This window comes from Pelodiscus sinensis, chromosome 10 (genome assembly GCF_049634645.1).
Source record: "Pelodiscus sinensis isolate JC-2024 chromosome 10, ASM4963464v1, whole genome shotgun sequence".
Classification (NCBI taxonomy): domain Eukaryota; kingdom Metazoa; phylum Chordata; order Testudines; family Trionychidae; genus Pelodiscus; species Pelodiscus sinensis.
The window spans coordinates 6,603,137-6,624,301 of NC_134720.1; the positions used below are offsets into that span (position 1 = coordinate 6,603,137).

Sequence of the window (21,165 nt, forward strand, 5' to 3'; positions counted from 1 at the left end):
TCCCAATTATAAAATAAACATTGTTGTTCTAACCACAGCAACAAATATGGAACAAGACACTATACTGTTGGCAGAAATATTACACTGAAAACACTGCAAATACTACATAACATAGTCTCTAGTCCAGACAGGTGGTCGTCTAGGTCTGACAGACCATCTCTCAAACCCCGGTTCCAGTGCAATGTCTTGTTGTGTTGGTGCTATGGTAAAGCCATACAACGTGGGCTGGGTGTTGGCATCATCTCCTCTTAGTGCATAGGCAGGTGCAAGATAAGAAACATTCCATACCCGCCCATCAGAAAGTCGATAGGTGTAAGGTCCTTTCTTCTCTATGATTTTAAGAGGAGATGTGACTTTATGGTCCCCTTTGTGTAGAATTTCAGGTTTTCTTACTCTAACGAAGGAACCACACTCAAACTTGGGTTCCTTAGCACCCTGCCGTTTGTCTGTGAAAGCCTTATACTTTGCTTGCTTCTGTTTAACTGTTTTTCTCACAGTATCCTCATTTGGTGCATCAGGTCTTGTCTTTAACAATCCAGCAATGTTCAGTTTAGTATTCATCTGTTTTCCATGCAGTAACTCTGCGGGTGATCTTTGCGTTGTGGCATGTCGTGTAAGCTTGCAAGAAATCAGTAGTGAAGGTTATCCACGAGCGCCCTTCCAGTTTAGCCGTTTGCAAACTCTCTTTCAAACTTCTGTTAAACCTTTCGATTTCCGCATTGGCTTGAAGGTAATACAGGGATGATCTTCTATGTAAAATGCTTCTCTCTGCTAGAAAAGTTTCAAATTCCATGGAAGTAAATTGACTACCATTATCTGAAACCAGTTCTTTGGGGTTACCTTCCCTGCTAAAAAATGTAGAGAGGAACATGAGTACTGTAGCAGAAGAAATGTGCGATGTAAACGCCACTTCAGGCCATTTACTGAAATAGTCTATTAAAGTGATGGCATAACGACAGTCAATTGGAGCAGTATCAAAGGGTCTACGATGTCAATCGCAACTTTTTCCCAGGCAGAATCCGGAAGAGGAACAGGCTGCAATGGTAAGGTACATGTCACTGCCGTCTTATCGTGGATTTGGCAAGTGACACAGGATTTTATGATTTCTTCAGTGTGGGAGTCCATCCCTGGCCACCAATACAGATCTCGTAGTCGTTGTTTGGTTCTGACAATACCTTGATGAGTATCGTGTGCCAGCTGTATGAGTTTTGGCTGTAATTCTTCTGGCACAAGTAGCCGGTGTGTACCTCGTAGCACACAGCCATCAAGCAAAGAAAGTTCATTGCAAATTCTAAAATAAGGCAGCACAACTGGGTCAAGGTTTTTAGGGTTACTAGGCCATCCCTTTGTCAGAAATTCCCGTAGCTTTTGTTGAATTGGACATGCTGTACAAGCAGCTTGAAATTGCTCTCTTGTTACTGCAGTAAGAGTGCTTGTAATAAGCGCAACTGCTTCATCCTCATCCTCCGGTGGACCATCTGGTGAAGACAAAGGCAGGCGAGAAAGGCAATCAGCTATCACATTTTGGTTTCCAGGCTTATATTCCAGTTCACAATTGAAAGAGAATAGTCTTGCAGACCATCTAGCAATACGATTCCCTGCTCTTCCCAGTCCTTTCATGGTTAGCAATGTTGTCAAAGGGCTGTGGTCTGTGCGCAACTTGAACATGCGGCTCCACAGGTTAGTTCTCCATTTTTCAGTAGCCCAGACACAAGCAAGTGCTTCTTTTTCAACTGTAGAATATTTTCTCTCAGCATCACTCAGTGTCCTTGAAGTAAATGCAACAGTCCTCTCTGTGTTGTCCTTATGAAGTTGTGTGAGGACAGCCCCAAGTCCATAATCAGAAGCATCAGTAGTCACATTTGTGGGCAATACAGGACTAAATAGTGCAAGTACTGGACTATGTACAATCAAGTCTTTCACAGTTTCCAAACTAGCTTGTACGTTGAACTTCTCCGTAGTAATTCTCGTAATGGTTCAATGACAGAAGCATAATTGGGAATGAATTTTGCATACCAGGAAGTAAGACCCAAGAAGGAATGTAGGTTTGCAAATCTGATGGAGGAGGAGCATTTGAAATTGCTAGGATATGATCTGGATCAGGTTTTAGTCCAGCTGGTGAAATGGTATGCCCCAGAAAGGAGAGTTCTGTTTGTCTACATTTGCATTTAGACATATTGAGCTTGAGGCCTGCTGTGCTGATGCAGTTTAGTACAGATTGCAGATTATTGTCATGCTCCTCCGAAGTATTTCCAAACACGATAATATCATCCAGATAGCACTGAACTCCATGTTGATTCTTCAGAATCAATGACATCATTTTTTGGAAGGTACTTGGGGCAGATGCAAGACCGTATGGAACCCATTTAAAATGAAATAGTTCCTCATGTGTAATAAATACTGTGAGGTCTCTGCTATCTTCATGCAACATAACCTGGTGGTATGCGCTCTGCAAGTCAAGAGTAGAAAACATCTGCTCCACGGAGTTCTGCAAATACTTCTTCAATGTGAGGAAGACGGTGGCTGTCAATCACAATAGCTTTATTTGGCTCCCTTAAGTCCACACAAAGGCGAATGCCTCCATCCTTCTTCTGTGTCATTACTATAGGTGAAACCCATTCCGAGAATTCAATCTCTTCAATAATGTCTTTTTGAACAAGTTCTTTTAAGTTCCTCTGAAACAGCTTCCCTGACTGAAAATGGTAAGCGCTGTAACTTCTGTCGTAGAGGCATCACATTGTTGCATTTTTACTTTATGCACAAACCCATAAGCACAGCCAAGTTTCTCCTCATCCTGGTCTTGGGTCCCAGCTGAAACTGGTGTGTGTACTGCAAGAATGCTTTGCCGAGGAAGATCAATTCGTCCATTAACTGTCCTGAGGTTTAAAGCAGCCAAAAAATCTCTGCCAAGGATAGGAGTGCCTTTGTGGACAATGTAGAACTCTGCATTTACACAGCAATCACCAAAAGTCATTGTTGCTGACAGGCAGCCATGTACTGGAATTTGGTTTTTCAAATAGCACACCAAGTGAAGTTTGGGTTCAGTCAGAGGCACATTTTTAAAGTAATGCAAATAGATGGAATCAGGTAGTATAGATACTGCTGAACCAATGTCCAACATTAGCTGAATAGGATATGATTTGCCTGACGGTGTGGCAGAAACATTTACAATGCACCTTATCTGTTCTGCAATATGTGCAGTAGCGACTTTGTCTACACTCAGCACAGTAACATCTGGTATTGTAACTGCATGCACCTGTTGATTGGACTGTCTACTGTGGTAGACCTTAGCAAAATGCCCAATCTTTTTGCAGTGATTGCACTGAGCTTCTTTTGCAGGACATCTTGAGTAGCTTGCAAGGTGTTGCGGGGATCCACAGCGAAAGCATGCTTTTGCTGTGCTTTGAATTTGCCGATTCTGTGGTTTTTCATTAGTTTTCCCCTTGTGATTGATTGTCTGCAGCAATCGTGCATTTTTCTGCAAAGGAGTCACAGCCTGGACTGGGCCTCCTGTATCTATGCTCATTATTTTGGCTTCTGCTATAGCTGACTCAATCTGGGTAGCAATGGTTATTGCTTTTTCCAGTGTAAGTTGTAGTTCTAGCAGCAAGCGTTCTCTTACACAAAGCATGGTTGTTTTCTCAACGAGCTGGTCTCTAATCATCTCATCTGCCGTATTCCCAAAATCACAAGTTACAATCAGACTCCTCAGAGAAGCAACATACTGCATTATAGTCTCCCCTGGTTTCTGCTCACGCTGGCGAAATCTATAACGATTAGCTACTACATTCACTTTTGACACAAAAAAGTTCTTTAATGCAATGAGTACAGTCTCATATTTATCATCTGCAAGGGGAAAAGTGTAAAATATACGCTGCCCTTCTGCTCCAAGGCAGTGGATTAGCAGAGCATGCTTTTTTACTTCAGAAATCTCTGTAGCACTGATTGCAAGCAGATAAGTCTCAAACATATGGATCCAGGCAGTAAAAGCAATTGGAGGCTCACCTGGCCTTTGCAGAAAGGGTGCAGGTGGGTTCAGAGGCAGAAGATCCTTCCTCGTCGCCAAAATGTTGTATCGTGCAAGCAAGGTAGTAACAAACTTTAACAGGCCTTTATTTTCCAAAGGTGAAACCTCTTGATAAAGCTGCTGCTGCTCCCCTCTGTAGCTCTCACTCAGGCCTGGCCCATCTCCTCTCCCCTCCTTCCTGTTTCCTGTGCTTCCAGATTCCCAACAGCCAGTGCTCCCAGTTCTAATAATTACAAGCAGCATCTAAAACACCACAAGGCTGTGTCTACACTGCACCCCTTTTTCGGAAAAGGGATGCAGATTAGACACTTCGGAATTGCAAATCCTCGGGGGATTTAACTATCCCCCGCGGCATTTGCATTTACATGGCTGCCGCTTTTTTCCGGCTTGGGGATAAGCCGGAGAAAAGCGCCAGTCTAGATGCGATTCTCCGGAAAATAAGCCCTTTTCCGGAGGATTTCTTATTCCTACTTTCAAGTAGGATTTGCAATTCCGACTCGTCACATTAGCATCCCTTTTCCGGAAAGGGATGCCAATGTAGACGTAGCCCAAGTGTTTTAATAAAATTAGATCTCTGGGATTATCATGTGCAATTTTGTACAGGACAGCAGGGTAGAACTGATGCCGTGAAATAGAATGGAAAAAGGAAGTGACCCAACACATTTTCATAGAATTAGAAGAGTGATGCTACCCACTGTGATTGGTACAAGTTTTTCTTTTGGGCAGACTACAGATGGAACGGTACAATCCTGCATTTTGACATTTTTGTTTTGCAAAAACAAACTACACCGCAAAATGCTGGAGGGGAAAGCAGCGAACATGGAATCTTTCCCCTGTATCCTGTGACTGGACGGCTTCTGCTTATGATGCAAGGAAATCAATGCCAGAGTTGTTTCAGGGATAACTCCTCAGATCCCACCAGCTGGGAGGTAGGAACGTGTCCCACCAAAGAATTTTTGTGATGGCAGCCAATATTTTCATCACTCTGGTTGTAAAAAAACAATCATCATATAGAGGTGAGGCCAACCAACATACATAAATTGAGATGTGAAATCATTTCTTGCCTGCATTAGATTGCTTGCCAAATTGGGAATAGTTGGCTAAATCGGAGGAAGAGATTGAGAGTCAATATAACTTCAACTTTAAAGGCACTGTCATATGGCAAGCCTGCCTGTAGAATCTCTTGTTGGCCAAGGTCAGCACTGTGTTTTCAGCCTCATTTTTTCTACCCCCTCATGTGAGTCTCCTCAGCTCTCTATATACACGACAGTCCTGAAGACGTGGCTTGTCCCTCCACACAAGCCACAAACAAACCTAAATCTTTCTGGGATCGCAAGAGTCCAAATAAATACCTTAGCAAACAAAAAGTTTCTTCCATTTTTTGATGGACGTTTCTTCATCCTACCTCTGGTCCTTGTGTTCAGCTTCTTTCTGAGCTATCTTTAAGTCTGTCTTCAATAGAGAATGTTTGGGCCTGCAGGCTGGTTCCCCTGGGTTACTTACTAGTCTCATCCCCGTTTGGTTCTGCCCCTTGCATCTTTCTCTGCTCTGTCATACAGCTCTGGCCATTTCCCCTGGAGCCCGCAGCCTCTTGCGGACCCTGGCTTAGGGACTCCCACAGGAATTTGTGAGGGTCCCCTGTGGTTTCACACTCCAGAGTGATCATGTTCTGATCTTTTATAAGGCCCCATTGGTCCCACCCCTGTCAGACCGGGAAGCAGCTTATGCCACAGACAGGTCACATCCCAACTCCCCCTAAAGGAGTCACTCACCCTGTAACAGGTATATTTGTTTTAAGATTTAAGATTTATTTTTAAGATTTTTTGTCAATGTTTATTGATTTAAATGTTCACAACTGAGCAAAATTGTGGGGATTTAAGTATTTATAAAACTTTGTATTAAATTTTCATATCCTGGGAAATTATGGGAGTCTCGGGCAATACTTATTTAATGACAGGATGTTGAGATTCAAAAAATGAAAGCTTTAGAACGATTAACAGATTGTCAAAGTATACAAAGTAGCCATCCTAACGTCAAACATCCTAAGCAACATTTTTCTTACTTTGCCTAGCTGTAGCTTTTGATTAGCATCAATGGGAATTTTTTTGACAGTGTGTGTCTGGTGAAATTGATGGTTACTGACAATTACTGATGAAAATCTAATCGTCTAAGACCAATTATTTCTTATTTGGATTGTGATAATCCCTAGAAGTTTAAGGGCTCCATTAGGCTGCACATCTTTAAAAACACAGTGAAGAATAACAGACAGACCCTAACCTAAATAGTTTACTAAATGGACAGGGCAAAGGAAATTCCTTCTGCCAAAGATTATGGAATCATGTGGGGAGAAATATCTAAGGTAAAGCCTAGAGGTGAACCCAAGTCTTCTAAGTCCTAGTCCTACCCCACCCAGCATGCTGTCTATAAATGTGTATTCACCTTTTCAGGAAACCTTACTTGCTCATATGACGGACAGGGATGTTACAAAACCTTAAGAGGGGTAGCCAAGTTAGTCTGTATCTGGAAAAACTTAAAAACAATGAATAGTCTATCTGCAACTTAAAGACTAACGAAACATGCAGATGGTATTATGAGCTTTCGTGGGCACAACCCTCTTCTTCAAATGATTGGAGTATTAACAAGTCCAGATCCAAGAATAAATAAGAGATGTTCACTGTTATCCTACAAACTGATCTATTACATCTCAAACACACAAATATCAACATGGGGTAGAGCAAAATACCCCAGAGCAGTGCTTCTTCTGAAGTGCTTTGTTTTGTAGCTACATTGACCCTATTAATGCACTGTTGGCCAGGCTATGACTGCTACAGAGACAGCAGTGGTAGGAACCCAAAGAATGGAGGAGACAATGAAGATGATTGGGTTGTACGTTTAATCTGGAAAGGATACATAAGAACATAAGAACGGCCATACAAGGTCAGACCAATGGTCCATCTAGACCAGTATCCTGTCTGCCGACAGTGTCCAATACCAGATGCCTCAAAGGGAGGGAATACAACAGGTAATCCTCATGTGATTCCTCCTCTGTTTGTCTGGAAATGAATGACAAGGACTAGGGACACCATTCCTACCCATCCTGGCTAATGGCCATTGATGAACCTAACCTCCAGGAATCTATCTAGCTCTTTTTTTTTAACTCTGTTGAAGTCCTAGCCTTCACCACATCCTCTGGCAAGGAGTTCCACAGGTTGACTATGCACTGAGTGAAGAAAAACTTCCTTTTGTTTGTTTTAAACCTGCTTCCTATTAATTTTATTTGATGACCTCCTAGTTCTTCTATTGAGAGAATAAGTAAATAACTTTTCCTATTCACTTTTTCCACACCAGTCCTGATTTTATAGACCGCTATCATATCCCCACTTAGTCTCCTCTTTTATAAGATGAAAAGCTCAAGTCTTTTTAATCTCACTTTATAAGGGACCTGTTCCAAACCCCTCATCATTTTTGTTGCCCTTTTCTGAATCTTTTCCCATGCCAATATATCTTTTTTTGAGATGAGGAAACCACATCTGTACGCAGTATTCAAGATGTGGGCATACCAGGGTTTTATATAGAGGCAATAAGATATTTTCTGTCTTATTCTCTATCCCCTTTTTAATGAGAATAAGACAGAAAATAAGACAGGGTACTTCAAAGGGCCTTCATTTGTATGAAGTGCTGCCTGATGTATCTGATCAAAGTGAAGATCCAAGGTGTGGAGATACAGCTCGAAGAGTTACAAAGGGGATTTGGTCAGATGATGGAGAGCGGAGGGTAGAGGCTGACAAGAAAACCCAAGACTCGTGGACGCAAGTCAGAGCAGAGAACTATGAGGGTACACTGCTGGGTGAGGAAAGTGGCAGTGGAAGCCTGCAACTATGAGAACAAGGCAGAGGAAAAGACTGGCTAACAAGTGAGAAATAGAGCAGGGGAATAGGTTTGTTGAGTTGGAAAACGGAGGGTCCCAGCAGCAGTAACTGAAGATGGGAGAACAATGAAGAAGGGTGGAATGAACATAATTTGCCTGGATGAAAATCAGTATGGGGAGGAAAGAGCAGAGGCTCCTTGGGGAAGTGCTTGGGGTCTGCTGCATAGAATCATAGAATAATAGGACTGGAAGGGACCTCGAGAGGTCATCGAGTCCAGCCCCCCGCCCTCAAGGCAGGATCAAGGCAGATCTTTTGGATCTGGTCCAGATGTGGATAGAGACCTCTCCAATGTTTTTAAATTAAATAAATACTATTTGGAATTGGTTTGATTATGGGAGACTTCAACTTCATAGACTGGGTCCAGATATTCTGAGGTCCAGCTGACAGAGTTCTTTACCAAATAGTCACCCAGTCAACAAGACATAATATCTAAAAGAAAATATATTGCTAAGTAGTGAGAATCTGAGTGATCACTTCGTATGAGTGCTCATGAGTTAATTTATTTAAGCTAAATTGAAGGATAAACAAAACTAGCTCTGCAGCTACAGTCCCTTGATTTTTATGACGGAAAACTTAAAAAAATTAAGACAACAAGTTAAGGAAGCAGACTAGCGAATAGCAAGGATTTTTAGTCAATCTATAAACTCAGTGGTCATGTCCTGTGACTGGAGAATTTAAGAAAGGAAAAAAGTGATCTGGGAAACTACAGGCCTGTTAGTTTGATATCAGCTGTATGCAAGATCTTAGAACAAATTTTGAAAGAGAAAATAGAACAGGGTATAGTGGTAAACAGTAAGTGGATAAAATAAAACCTAGTTTTACAAAAGAGACCGACCTGGAGATAACTGATTTTTCTAGACAAGAGAAATGCACTAAGACTTAATCTACATGTACTTGAATGATGCATTTGATACAAGATGGGGAAATTAATCCCCATCTTCTGCATCTATCTAGTAATCTGAGAATCGAAAGCTGGGTAAGAACCGATTAAGGGGGAGACTACAACCAGGTCATACTGAACAGGGAGAACCGTTAGACTGGAGGGAAGTCGGTAGTGCGGTTCATCAGAGATTGGTTTTAGGACCAATCTTAGTCAACATTTTCACTGGCACAAGTGGTGATGAAGTTTGTGCACAACACAAAGGTGTGAAGTATTGAAACTAAAGAGTAGGACCAGAGTATCATACCAGAAGATATGGATCACCTTGAAAATTGAGGTAATAGAAAAGGGATGAAATGTAATTGTGAAAAGTGCTAACTCATACACTTAGGGATGAACAACATTTTTTTTTATATAAACTGGAACTAGTTGGAAGCAACATAAGAGGAGCAAGAGCAGAGTATATAAGTTGACTGAGCTTTCACTGAGGCAGCACTGAAAAAGGCTAATGCTGTTCTAGGATGCACCAAGCAAGGTATTTCCAGTACAGACAAAGAAGTGTAGTACTCGTATACAGGGCACTGGAGAGGCCTCATCTGGAATAGTGTGTGCAATTCTGATCTCCCACATCCCGGGCTGGGATGATTTTGTTAGGTGTGCCCTTGTAGCCAATAAGACTAATGGCATATTGGGTTGCATTAGTAGTATTGCCAGCAGATCTAGAGATGTGAGTATTCCCCTTCATTTGGCATTGGCGAGGCCAGATCTGGAGTATTGCATACAGTTCTGTGCCTCCACCCCCATTACAGAAAGGATGTGGATGCATTGGAGAAAGTCCTCTGGAAGGCAACCAAAATGATGAGGGGGCTGGAGCACATGACCTATGAGGAGAGGCTGAGGGATTTGGGCTTATTTAGTCTGCAGAAGAGAAGAGCGAGGGGGGATTTGATAGCAACCTTCAGCTCCCTGAAGGGAGGCTCCAAAAAAGATGGAGAGGCGCTGTTGTCAGTAATGCTGTATGGCAGAACAAGGAGCAATGGTCTCAAGTCTTAGTGGGGGAGGTCTATGTTGGATATTAGGAAAAAGTATTTCACTAGGAGGCTGGTGAAGCACTGGGATGGGTTACCTAGAGAGGTGGTGGAATCTCCATCCCTAGAGGTTTTTCAATCCCAGCTTGACACAGCCCTGGCTGGGATGATTTAGTTGGGGTTGGTCCTGCATTGGGCAGAGGGTTGGACTTGATGACCTCTGTTACCCCAAACATTTTCTCACTGGAGACCACCCAGGGTTACACTAGTATGGGTTTATTTCCACTAAGTAAAACTAAAGAGGAGAAAGCAGCTACCAAAGGTTTTAAGCTAAAGAAGATAGAACTCTCTCTCTCAGACAAGCAAGCAAGCACACACCCCTCCATTCATTCACTCATTCACACCCATTCATTCCTGCCCTCAGGCAATCACACACTTACACAGACATATAGATTGCAGGAGGTAAGGCATGTGGATCCTGGAGGGTCTGTGTGCTCATCATGGCTGGGGAAGCTGGTCAGGAGGAAAGACACTGGAGGGGAACTTCTCAGGATCAGTGGAAGGAAAAAGAGAGTCTCACATGTTCTCCTTCTCTTTATATAGTGTCCGAATGGCTCCTGTGACTCATTCACCTTGTCATCAGGGAGCATGCCCAGACTTCCCTTTATCCAGCAGAGAGCATGCCCATACTGTCTCATTGCCATGACTCATTGCCATGTGGTCCATTGTTCCAAGCCTTCTTCAAACACACTCACACTCTTTCTCCATTCACTCAGGGGAGAATGCAGCTTAGGGAAAGTTACAAGCAAGGTGGCTGCATGTTACAAAGATTACAAAGTTGCAATTTACAGTAAGTTTGAGAGTTACACAGATTGCAAAGACTGACAAGGATCACAATAAGTTGCAGTTTAAAACCTTAGACCTTACAGTTTGGTGTAGCTTTAGAAAATCCATGAATATAAATCTAGTGAGCTCAGGTGGAGGCTTTTTTATGCAACAACCTCCTGAGGTCTCTTCCAGCCCTATGATTCTATGATTTAAGAAAGATGAATTCAACCTGGGCCAGGTGCAGAGAAGAGCTACGAGAATGATCACAGGAATGGAACACCTGCTTGTGCAAGAAGAGATACTGGTAGGACTAGGTGATGATGATGATCCCTTAAGACCTTAAGGTCCACAAGATTTCACCTTTTGTTGTAAATCTTTTCTTTTCGTGCTTTTTTTTTTTGGTCACTGGTTCTTTCACTTTGGTAGAGGCTAACAGGAAATTTTCAAATGACTATTTTAGAAATGACTGCAACTCCCTTTTCCTGTTTTCTTGCTGTGGTAAGTGCTCTTGAGTCTTGTTATATTTTTCTTTTCTTGTGCCTGGCCCCAGAGCATATTCTCATAATCAGTTTTTTATGCTAAATTTTATCTTCATTTCTCCACACAGCATTGTCTCAGGGAGACGTGTCATTAGTATACAGTTAGAAATAAGGAGGAAAGGCCAAGCTTGTTAAATCAAAGAGTAATATTTTTGTGCGTTGTATTCTCCATGTGAATTCAGTGCTTGTGAGAAGTATCTGACAGCCCTGGACAAAAATTCCCCATGTTTTTTCCTACAGAATAGGTGCAAATTTCCTGATGTTGCTATGTTTCCTGCACACCTCCCTAACCCTCATTAATCTCATTAATCTGGAATTACTGAGTTCTGGGCTTGAAGTATAGTTCATTGAACCCTTCTGATATCTGCTGAGATGTAACAAAAAGGGAGTATTTTGTGCTGGGGATACTAGTACACTGGAAATTAGACTGAAAGCTGCTGTTTTACCTCATTTTGATTTACAGTCTACTAAACATGTGTGACAGCTGTCAGCAGCACCCTGGGCCCTAAAGACCCCAGGCCCAGCGGGGGGGGGGGGGGGGGGGGCAATTACTCTCTTTTGTGTGAGTACCTGGGTGAGAATCACTCCATTAACAAGGCAATTGGGGAGAGCATCACAAGGGGAAAGGAAGTAGGAAGGAGCTCCAAGCATGCAAGTCTGGGCTGATGAGCGAGGGCTGCAGGGAAACCTGGCCTTGTGATAAGCTGGTGTTGCATGTAAGTGCGATGTAAGATGTGAGCTTATACATGGTCCAAGCTTGCAGGCATGTTTCCAGTATATGGATGTGCTCAATGAATGTTACGATATTTACATATAAAGTCCTTGGCTGATTAATGGTACACATTTATCTAGATATTTTCATAGAATCGTAGAATCATAGAGCTGGAAGAGACCTCAGGAGTCATCAAGTTCAGCCCCCTGCCCAAGGCAGGACCAACCCCAACTCAATCATCCCAGCGACTTTGTCAAGCCAGGACTTAAAAACCTCTAGGGATGGAGATTCCACCACCTCCTTAGGTAACCCATTCCAGTAATTCACCACCTGCCTAGTGAAATAGTCTTCCCTAACATCCAACCTAGACCTCCCCCACTGTGACTTGAGACCATTGCTCCTTGTTCTACCATCCCTCACCACTGAGAACAGCCTTTCTCCGTCCTCTTTGGAACCTCCCTTCAGGAAGTTGAAGGCTGCTATCAAATCCCCCTCACTCTTCTCTTCTGCAGACTAAACAAACCCAAATCCCTCATTCTCTCCTCATAGGTCCTGCACTCCAGCCCCCTAATCATTTTGGTCACCTTCCGCTGGACACTCTCCAATGCATCCACATCCTTTGTATAGTGGGGGGCCCAGAACTGGACACAATATTCCAGATGTGGCCTCACCAGAGCCAAATACAATCTATTGAATATCTTTTAAATGTAATAGAACTGGTCCCTTGATCTGAAATAAGCCAGTTCTTTGCCCTCCAAGCTTCTCTTGATCAAATATTTAGCACCTTGTGCAGATACCAAATTTTGTATCCGCATCCGCAAAAAATGAGCTGCAGGTATCTGCATCCACATCCCTGGATGCGGATCCCCGTGGTGATAAAGTGGATCGCCACAATTTGCAGGGCTGGCCAAATACTAGTTGAATGTTTGTTCTGATACATGCATCTTGATGTAACACTCTATATAAGGAAATGGACTGCTTATCCAAACATGGTAATGGTTGTGTATCAAATGATCAGATCATGGCGTAAGGTTTTCATAAATTGGCCATTTACTGTTGCACTTTTCTGTACAAAAATATTATTTGCATCAATTTTCCTCTATATAGTAAATAAGAAATCAGAGCTGTGCATGAACACTTAGTTTTCTGCTAATTCCTGCAGGAAGGAAAAAAGCAGTTAAAAATAAAGGGATTTTTCTGGACATTCTCATTGGACTTGTACTACAGGATATTTGTTCCTTCATGTTTTTCAAAAAGGATCCAGTTCACTCTAAAATGCAGAGCTGCAGTGGTCCCGGACTGGCGTGAGCTGGGACTGTGTTGGGCTTGCTTGGTCCCGACTTGCACCGGGTCCAGCAGCCCCTGACCATGGGGAAGGAAGGGGTCTCAGCAGGGCTGGCCATGAACAGGGGCCGCTGTCTCAGTCCCCCACAGGCAGAGGCTGCTTTACAGCAGCCTCCCCTACTCCCCCTTCCTGCTGCTGCCTCTGATAGAAGTAGCAGCAGAGGGGAGGGAGACAGGCAGCACCGTGGAGATGTGCTTTTAAGCTGGCTCCCCCCCAGCATGACAGATATTTAGTTGTGTTGCTTACTACACTATTGGAAGGTGCTCAGATACTATGATGATGAGCACCATATGAAAGGCTATAGAGTCTAGCATAGAAACCAAATCGCCCCTTTTCCTTTAATCATAAGGAAACCCCTATTATCCTTTACCAAAGCAAGACTCTGTAATTATGCTCCTCACTGTACATTTTATCCCCTGTACTGTGTTTTAGTATGTCATTTTTATATACAAAAAAATCTTAAAATGAAGAGAAACTAGCAAAGAGGAGGGTTTTTTTCCAATTACAAAATTAAAAAATTGTCATTGTGTGAGCAAGATTTTGCTAAGTTTTTGTTTAAAGGATAAGAATTTTTGCTGCTGGTTTGCATCTGAACTCCTCTGTGCTTCACGCAGCAACCTGACTCCCTACTCATGCTCTGTTAAGCTCACGGCTGTTTAAATGAGAAAAGTAAATAAATAAGCAGCTTTATAGGTGTCACATTTTAGATGTTTGTGGGTGCGCTACTGGCGGTGTAATAGGAGTGGGAGATTTGGGAGGAAGAGGATGAAAATGAAGTCCCAAATTTGCTGGTGGCTGCAGGCAAAGCATTCATTACGAAAATCATTCTGAATCTGTTCCAGAAAGGGAAAACACTCCCTCGGTCCCCTTGTTCATTTGGACTGCAAATGAAAATATTTCACTTGTGAGTCCTAGGTGGCAACATTCAGATAGATCCCAGGCTGGTGGTTCCTATCTATGCTAAATGGATTCTAATCCTTAATCACATGGTAAGATTAAACTCGCTTGTCACCAGATGCACTTCTGGTCACTGGAGCTCTGCAGATGCTACATTAAGGTCTAATAACTCCTCAACACAAGGCCGTTTTCATTATTATTGTTTGTTTGCACTTCACTGGATCAAGGCCCATTTGTGCTGAGCGCTCTGCAGAAGTACAGTAAAAAGTAACTGCGCCAAAGCGTTTATAGTCTCCTGTGGCCTACCCGTGAGTTGTATGATTGCAGATGGAAATTTTATGTATCAGAGGTAGGCGAGAGCGTTTGAGTGAGTTAAAAAAAAAAAAAAAAAAAACCTATTTGGGGGAAAATTGAGGGGGAGAGACACAAACTCCATGGGAAATACTAGGTGAGGCAAATCTGAAATTCCTCACACGCTACATTGAAAATGTATCACTAAAATTCTCTGCAGCCTTTTCCAATTTCTCCACTATAGGGTCTAACATGTACAAGACTTAAATGTTTTCTTCTTGTTGTTTTCTTGTTCAGGGTGATCGGTTTTAAATCTCCCATGCTCTGAAATAATCAGTTCATGTTATTTTAGCATGATGGGGCTAGTAGCAACATGCCCTTTGCCAACCAAAAGTGCGTGAGCGTGCACACTGCAACACAACTTTTGTTGTGAAAAATGGCCATTTTCATAGACAAAAAACTTCCAGCTCCACAAGGGATTTTTTTTCTTTTCCTCTCCCTATGTGGTCGACAAACATGTATTGTGGACAGCCTGAGGCGTATTATCACTGATTCTGGCCTCCGGGATGTTTTGACTAACTGCCCCTCTTTCCGCGTTTGTAAGTCCCGTGAAATTTAAATCCCATTTCCTGCTGCCTGAGCACCTGGATCCTCCTCTCTCCTGCCCCGGGGGCTGGTTCCGCATGCAGTGGTCTCATGGCAACTTCCCAGGGGCCATGCCTGGCCATTGCACCAAACACTCTCCCCTTGGACTGCCATGGATCTGGTCTGTGTTTGGGGAGAGATGTCTGTTCAGACCCAGCTGCGAGTGACTCGTAGGAAGTGGGACACACGGGCACATTCCTCTAGCCTTGTGTGAAAAGGGGTATGAGCAGGACACGCTGTAGTGGAAAGCAAAGACTCAGCCTATCATAAGCTCCATGAAGCAAACTGGTGCTCAGTGATGACTCCACCTCTACCGCCAAGAGCCCTGTGCATGCGTCGGAGGGCAGGGGCGACAGTACATGGACACCTCATCCAGAGGATGAAATTCTTGGTGGAGCAGCTGAGGTAAATGAGGACCAGGAGAGCTCGCTGGGGTCGCCGAGAGTGTCTGGCAGCCAGAGTCGATCTCCACTGCTGACGGACATTGCCCGGCTGAGCAACTGCTTTCCAGGGAGCAGGAGATGGGGTACAGGGCCAGTGGCTGTGACTTGTGAAGGGCAGGTCTGAGGACACGCAGAAGCGGGAGGCTGTGTTCCTGGGAGCTGCATGTAGCCCCGTGTAGCTAACCCATACGGCCAAGAAGGATGTTGATGCTCACTGGGATCTCAATGGAATCCTGCAGACAGTGGCATGGGAGCAATTTTTTGGAGTGGGGGAGCTGAGGTGCATCCCCCTTATCTCTGTCAGTGCCCCTCACCACCCCTTAGAGCTGGAGCCAGAAGCCAGGACTTTGCATGGGGGGCCGGTGTCCAGAACCATCCAGGCCTGGCGACTGGGTGGGACCCCACTTGCTTAACAATGAACCCAGGAGCTAAGTGGAACCCAAGGCCAGTGGCCAAGACCTTGGTGTAGGGATGGGAGCTGAGCGGGACCCAGGGATTGAAGCAGAGACCCCAAGCAGGGAACAGCAGGGTTGGCAGCTTAGGAACTTAGGCAGCAGAGGTCCAGGGCCAGTGGCTGGGAATGGGGCAGCTGGGTCATGTGGCTGAGATGCCCAAAACTTGGGGATGCTACAGCCCCCTGCAGCCTAATTTCCGAACCTATGCCAGCCGAGGTTGGCTATTGAAACTTTTGGAGAGGTACTTGTACATTTTCTGCCACAGATTCCATGGCCATGAAGCTTTGTCCCTTCCCTCATTGCAGGACAGTAGCCCGTTTCCTCAATCACTTGTGCAGGAACCAGAGCAGAACATAGGTGGACTGCATAGGGAGCATGATAAAAGCCACAAGACTGAAGAAGTTGGGCCCAGCTTCCCTTGCTCACCTTGAGCAGGGAGCTGTCTGCCAGGCTGCTACCTACCTGTGGAGAAGTGCGGCATCACTAGAACGCTGTTCCGGCAAAGGGAATTTTCTAGTCCCGTCTGGACTTTTTTTTGTCCGTTTGCAGAGCCGCCAGCTCTCTGCCTCCCCCCATTCACTGTGGTTACAGTGCCTGCTGAGACGCATTCCTTGGACGGGTCAGCAGGAAGTGTGGTAAGTGAAATGTTACGATGCAGGACACGATGTTAGCACGCTCCCGAGTGCATTGTGCAGACCAGCAGAGACCTGGACAGCCCCCACCGTGCACTGTGTCGCAGAGGCTGCAACAGAAAAGGAAGCACACTAGAGACAACAGGGACCGTTTTGCCGATGAAGGGCTAACTCAGGCAGATGTCGGGAACAGCACTCGGAAAAGGGAGCAGCAGAACTGCAAGGACCACCAGGCCTTCACCGGGCTGGACTCCGAACACATGAGCAAGGGGATGAGCAGAATGAGCTCCTCAAGCAGCACAGCGACCAACACGGCTTCTCCCTCTCCCCCAGCAGGTTCAAAATTCATTGTCCAGCAACCCCTCCCTTTCCCCTCACCTTCACATTCCTTTTCCTTTTCTGGGAGGAATCGTTTTCCCAGGCACCCCACTCCCTCTCCCAACTGTCGTTAGGATATCTGGACTTACAGACATGCGAGAGTGGCAACTCTTTGCCCACCACACTTACCAGCTGTCGGGGGGGGGGGGGGGGGGGGGCGGGATGTACTGCATTTCAATGCACTGTTTCCTGATGACTTCACTTTTATGCTGGTTCTGCACTTTTAACAATCTCACAGGCCAGCCATTATGGTCCCAGGTGCAGGCTTTAAAGGCATGTTCCCGGCTCTGTGTTTTGGGGGGGGGGGGGGGGGGGGAGGGAGAAGGAGGGAGTGCAGCTTTGAATCAACTGTAATACGTGACGTCAGAGTGGTGTCCTGACGAGTATCCTGCTCTATCCAGTGACAACTGTCTGGCCATGTGCTGTGCCAGCTCTGTGCAGGTAGCCAGTACAGCAGACTCCAAGAGAGCCTCCAAAGACTACATAATCACATAAAGCTCAAAGGCACCTGAGCCAGGTTTGTCAAACAAAACACAGTGATAGTTGTCCGCAGACTCTACCAAACCACTATGCATGTGTATCCCAGGACAATGGACCAGCTCAGTCAACAGCAGGCTTGACTGTTGCCCCCTAGGCTAGACAAAGACAGCCCCTCCAAGACCCATCTTTATGCACAGGTACAAACAAGTTACACCTCACACCGACATATTAGATTGTTACCCTCTGACATTACCTAGATACCACCCAACATCCTGCACTTGGTGGTTCAATCAAAACATCAGTATCCATCATGCTGTCATTTCAGACCTTGTCCAGAACCTGGGTCAATTATGTCCCTATTATCGGTGGGGAGTGTATTGGTGCCAAGATATGTCGTAACGGGGTGTTGTTACCATCCCTCTGGAGTGTGTATGCCTAGTACAATTTAGTGTTTTTGCCAAGTTTTGTGAGCAGGATCTGCCTCTTGTTCATAGCTTCACTTTACTTTATATTAACCAAGTCTTGACCATTATTGGCCAGTTCTTAGGCCTCACATCAGGCCCGTGGCTTATGCCATAAGGCCTGAACTTTCTACTTTACCCCACTTTTTGTTTTGTCTGGAGAGACTGTTTACCCAGCATCCTGGCAAAGCGTAATGCTTGGACTCAAGGTTACCCAGTGGGCTAAACACTGTTATGTGGAGTCTGTGGACACCTTACTTTACAGATCCCACATTTTAAGCATTTGCAGTTACAGTAAACTTCCGATAATCCGGCACCTTTAGGACCCAGGGGGTGCCGGATTATCAGATATGTCGGACTATCAGAAGGGGGGGCTATGAGGGGTCTGGAGTGGGGTGGGAGGGGATGCCACCCCAGACTCCTCATAGCCCCCCCCTTACGATAGTCCGGCTCTGCCCCAGGCATCCCTGATTCAGCTGCTGCTGGTCAGTTTCACCAGCAGCTGAATCGGGGATGCCTGCAATAGAGCAGCTGGAGTGCTGCCGGGTTGGTCCCGCAGCGCCAAAGGACGGCGCTGCAGGACCAACCCGGCAGGACCCCAGCTGCTCTGCCCCAGGCGTCCAGATTCAGCCTGCTGGTGAAACTGACGCTGCTGGTCACTTTCAGCAGCGACTGAATCCCGACACCTGGGGCAAAGCAGCTGGGGTGCTGCCGGGTTGGTCCCGTAGCGCCGCCCCTCGGCGCTGCGGGACCAACCCGGCAGCACCCCAGCTGCTCTGCCCCAGGAGTCCCCAAGTCAGCCGCTGCTGAAACAGATCAGCGGCTGATTCCAGGAAGCCCGGGGCAGAGCAGCTCTGCCCCGGGCTTCCTGGAATCAGCAGCTGATCTGTTTCAGCAGCGGCTGAATCGGGGACCCCTGGGGCAGAGCAGCTGGGGTCCTGCCGGGTTGGTCCCACAGCGCTGTCCTTTGGCGCTGCGGGACCAACCCGGCAGCACTCCAGCTGCTCTGCCCCAGGCATCCCCAAGAGCAGCTGGGGTGCTGCCGGGTTGGTCCCACAGCCCCGAGAGGCAGCGCTATGAGACCAACCCTGCAGCACCCCAGCTGCTCTGCTCCCGGCTTCCCAGATTCAGCTGCTGGTCAGTTTCAGCAGCAGCTGAATGGGGAAAGCCTGTCCGGCTGCCCCAGCACTTCCAGTTTCCTGATGGTACCGGACCATCAGGAGTCCTGGAGCATTGGATGCCGGACTAATGGAGTTTTACTGTATTTTGAAAAGTTCTTGGAAAATATCGAAGCACATTAAAACATTGGACAAAAGTGTTAGCCTCTAGTTTAATACCTGCAGCATAACTACTATTGGTACATGAAATAATACAATACATCCTGTTCCTTGTGTAAAACAGGAGGAATTCCAGTCAAGTCTTCGGAGATAAAAAGATGGTGCTCAGGGGAGAGAGAGAAGTGTTTGGTCAAATGTCTACAGAATCCACTTCCTTGACACTACAGTACAATTAAATGATGGACAAATTTCTACCACCATATACCAGAAACTTACTGACTGCTACACTTATCTTCATGCCTCTAGCTTCTATCCCAGACACATTTCTCAATCTATTGTATACAGCCAAGCCCTAAGATACAACCGGATTTGTTCTAATCCCACGGACAGACAAAATCCTACAGGATCTATATAGAACATTCTTAAAACTTAAATACCCACCTGGAGAAGTGAAAAAACAGATTGACAGAGCTAAACAAGTACCCAGACATGAACTCCTTCAAGACAGGCCCAAAAGAGAAAACAACAGAATTCCAGTCGTCATCACCTACAATCCACAACTTAAACCCCTCCAATGCATTATCAAAAATCTAGAACTCTATCCTGGAAAATGACCCCTCACTCTGAGGCCTTGGGGGAAAGGTCAATTCTCGCTTACAGACAACCCCCTAACCTGAAAACAAATTCTTTCTGGTAACCACGCAGCACAGCTACATCATAAACATCCAGGAACCCTGCAATCAGCCCCAGTGCCAACTCTGCTTACACATCTACGCAAGCATTGTCATCACTGGATCCAACCACATCAGCCACCAAATCAGAGGCTCATTTAAGTGCACATCCGTTAATGGGATCTACGCCAGCAATGCCCCACGGCAATGTATATCAGCCGAATAGGACAGTCTCTATGGGAAAGAATTAATGGACACAAATCTGATATCCAAAAAGGCAACACACAGAAACCTGTTGGAGAACACTTTAATCTTCCTGAACACTCATTAATGGATCTCCAAGTCGATGTTTTGTTTCAGACCAATTCCACAAGCTAAATACACAGAGAAGGATTGGAACTTAACTTCATTCGCAAGTTTAATGCTTATGATAATGGTTTCAATCGTGATATCGGATGGCTCGCACATTATCAACCAACCAAACAATGAAGGTGCTGATGGTTCTTGATGTCTGTGTAGAATCTGGTGTTGTTCATCTTCCTTTCCAAGTGCTAATGAATGGTCCTTATCAGCCTCTTGTAACTATTTAGTCTTTAAGATGCTACTAGGCTATTCGGTTTATTTTAAAGTTTTTCCTGTTACAGACTAACTCAAATACCCCTCTGAAGCTACAGAATTCTGGACAATGATGTTTTAATAATACAACACTCATGCCATGGCCTCTAATGTATCCGTGTTTGTTATTTAGGACCCTGTCCATTAACCTGTCCTAAGTGACTGTGTAAAAATGAAAATAGCTAAAGTAGTCAGATGCAACCAGCACTTCATTGTTAAACTGCAGTTGCTAATGTAGTCTAGTTTGAGGAAAAAGTTTGAAAGTTTAAAACCTATGAAGATTATGCCATAGAACCATGTAATTCATTTTCTTCTTCTTAGTGTACTCCTTGCTATAAGAGACCGACTCACTACCTAATTTACACAGCTCTGATCTTGAAGTCTATAATTTTCCAACCCCCCCAACTAATGTTTTCGTTCCATTAGATTATTGAGGGTAATCATTGATGACAGGTATAAAGCACAATAGGATTACTGGATAATCACTAGGATTTACTGTCCTCTTGTTTTGTTTTGAGATTATAAAAAAGAATGTCATAAATTATTTCATGAGACAATACAAGGCTGTAAATCTTGAAGATTAACATAGAGATGTACTGAACGACTGAAAAATATTACAATGGTTAAAGATC

The 21,165-nt window shown here is 44.8% G+C and overlaps 1 long non-coding RNA gene across 1 annotated transcript in view; it reads left to right on the forward strand.

The window, feature by feature from the left end:
* LOC106731464 (uncharacterized) overlaps positions 1-21,165 on the forward strand; it is a 511,452-nt gene that overhangs the window by 78,968 nt on the left and 411,319 nt on the right. The window lies entirely within an intron of this gene.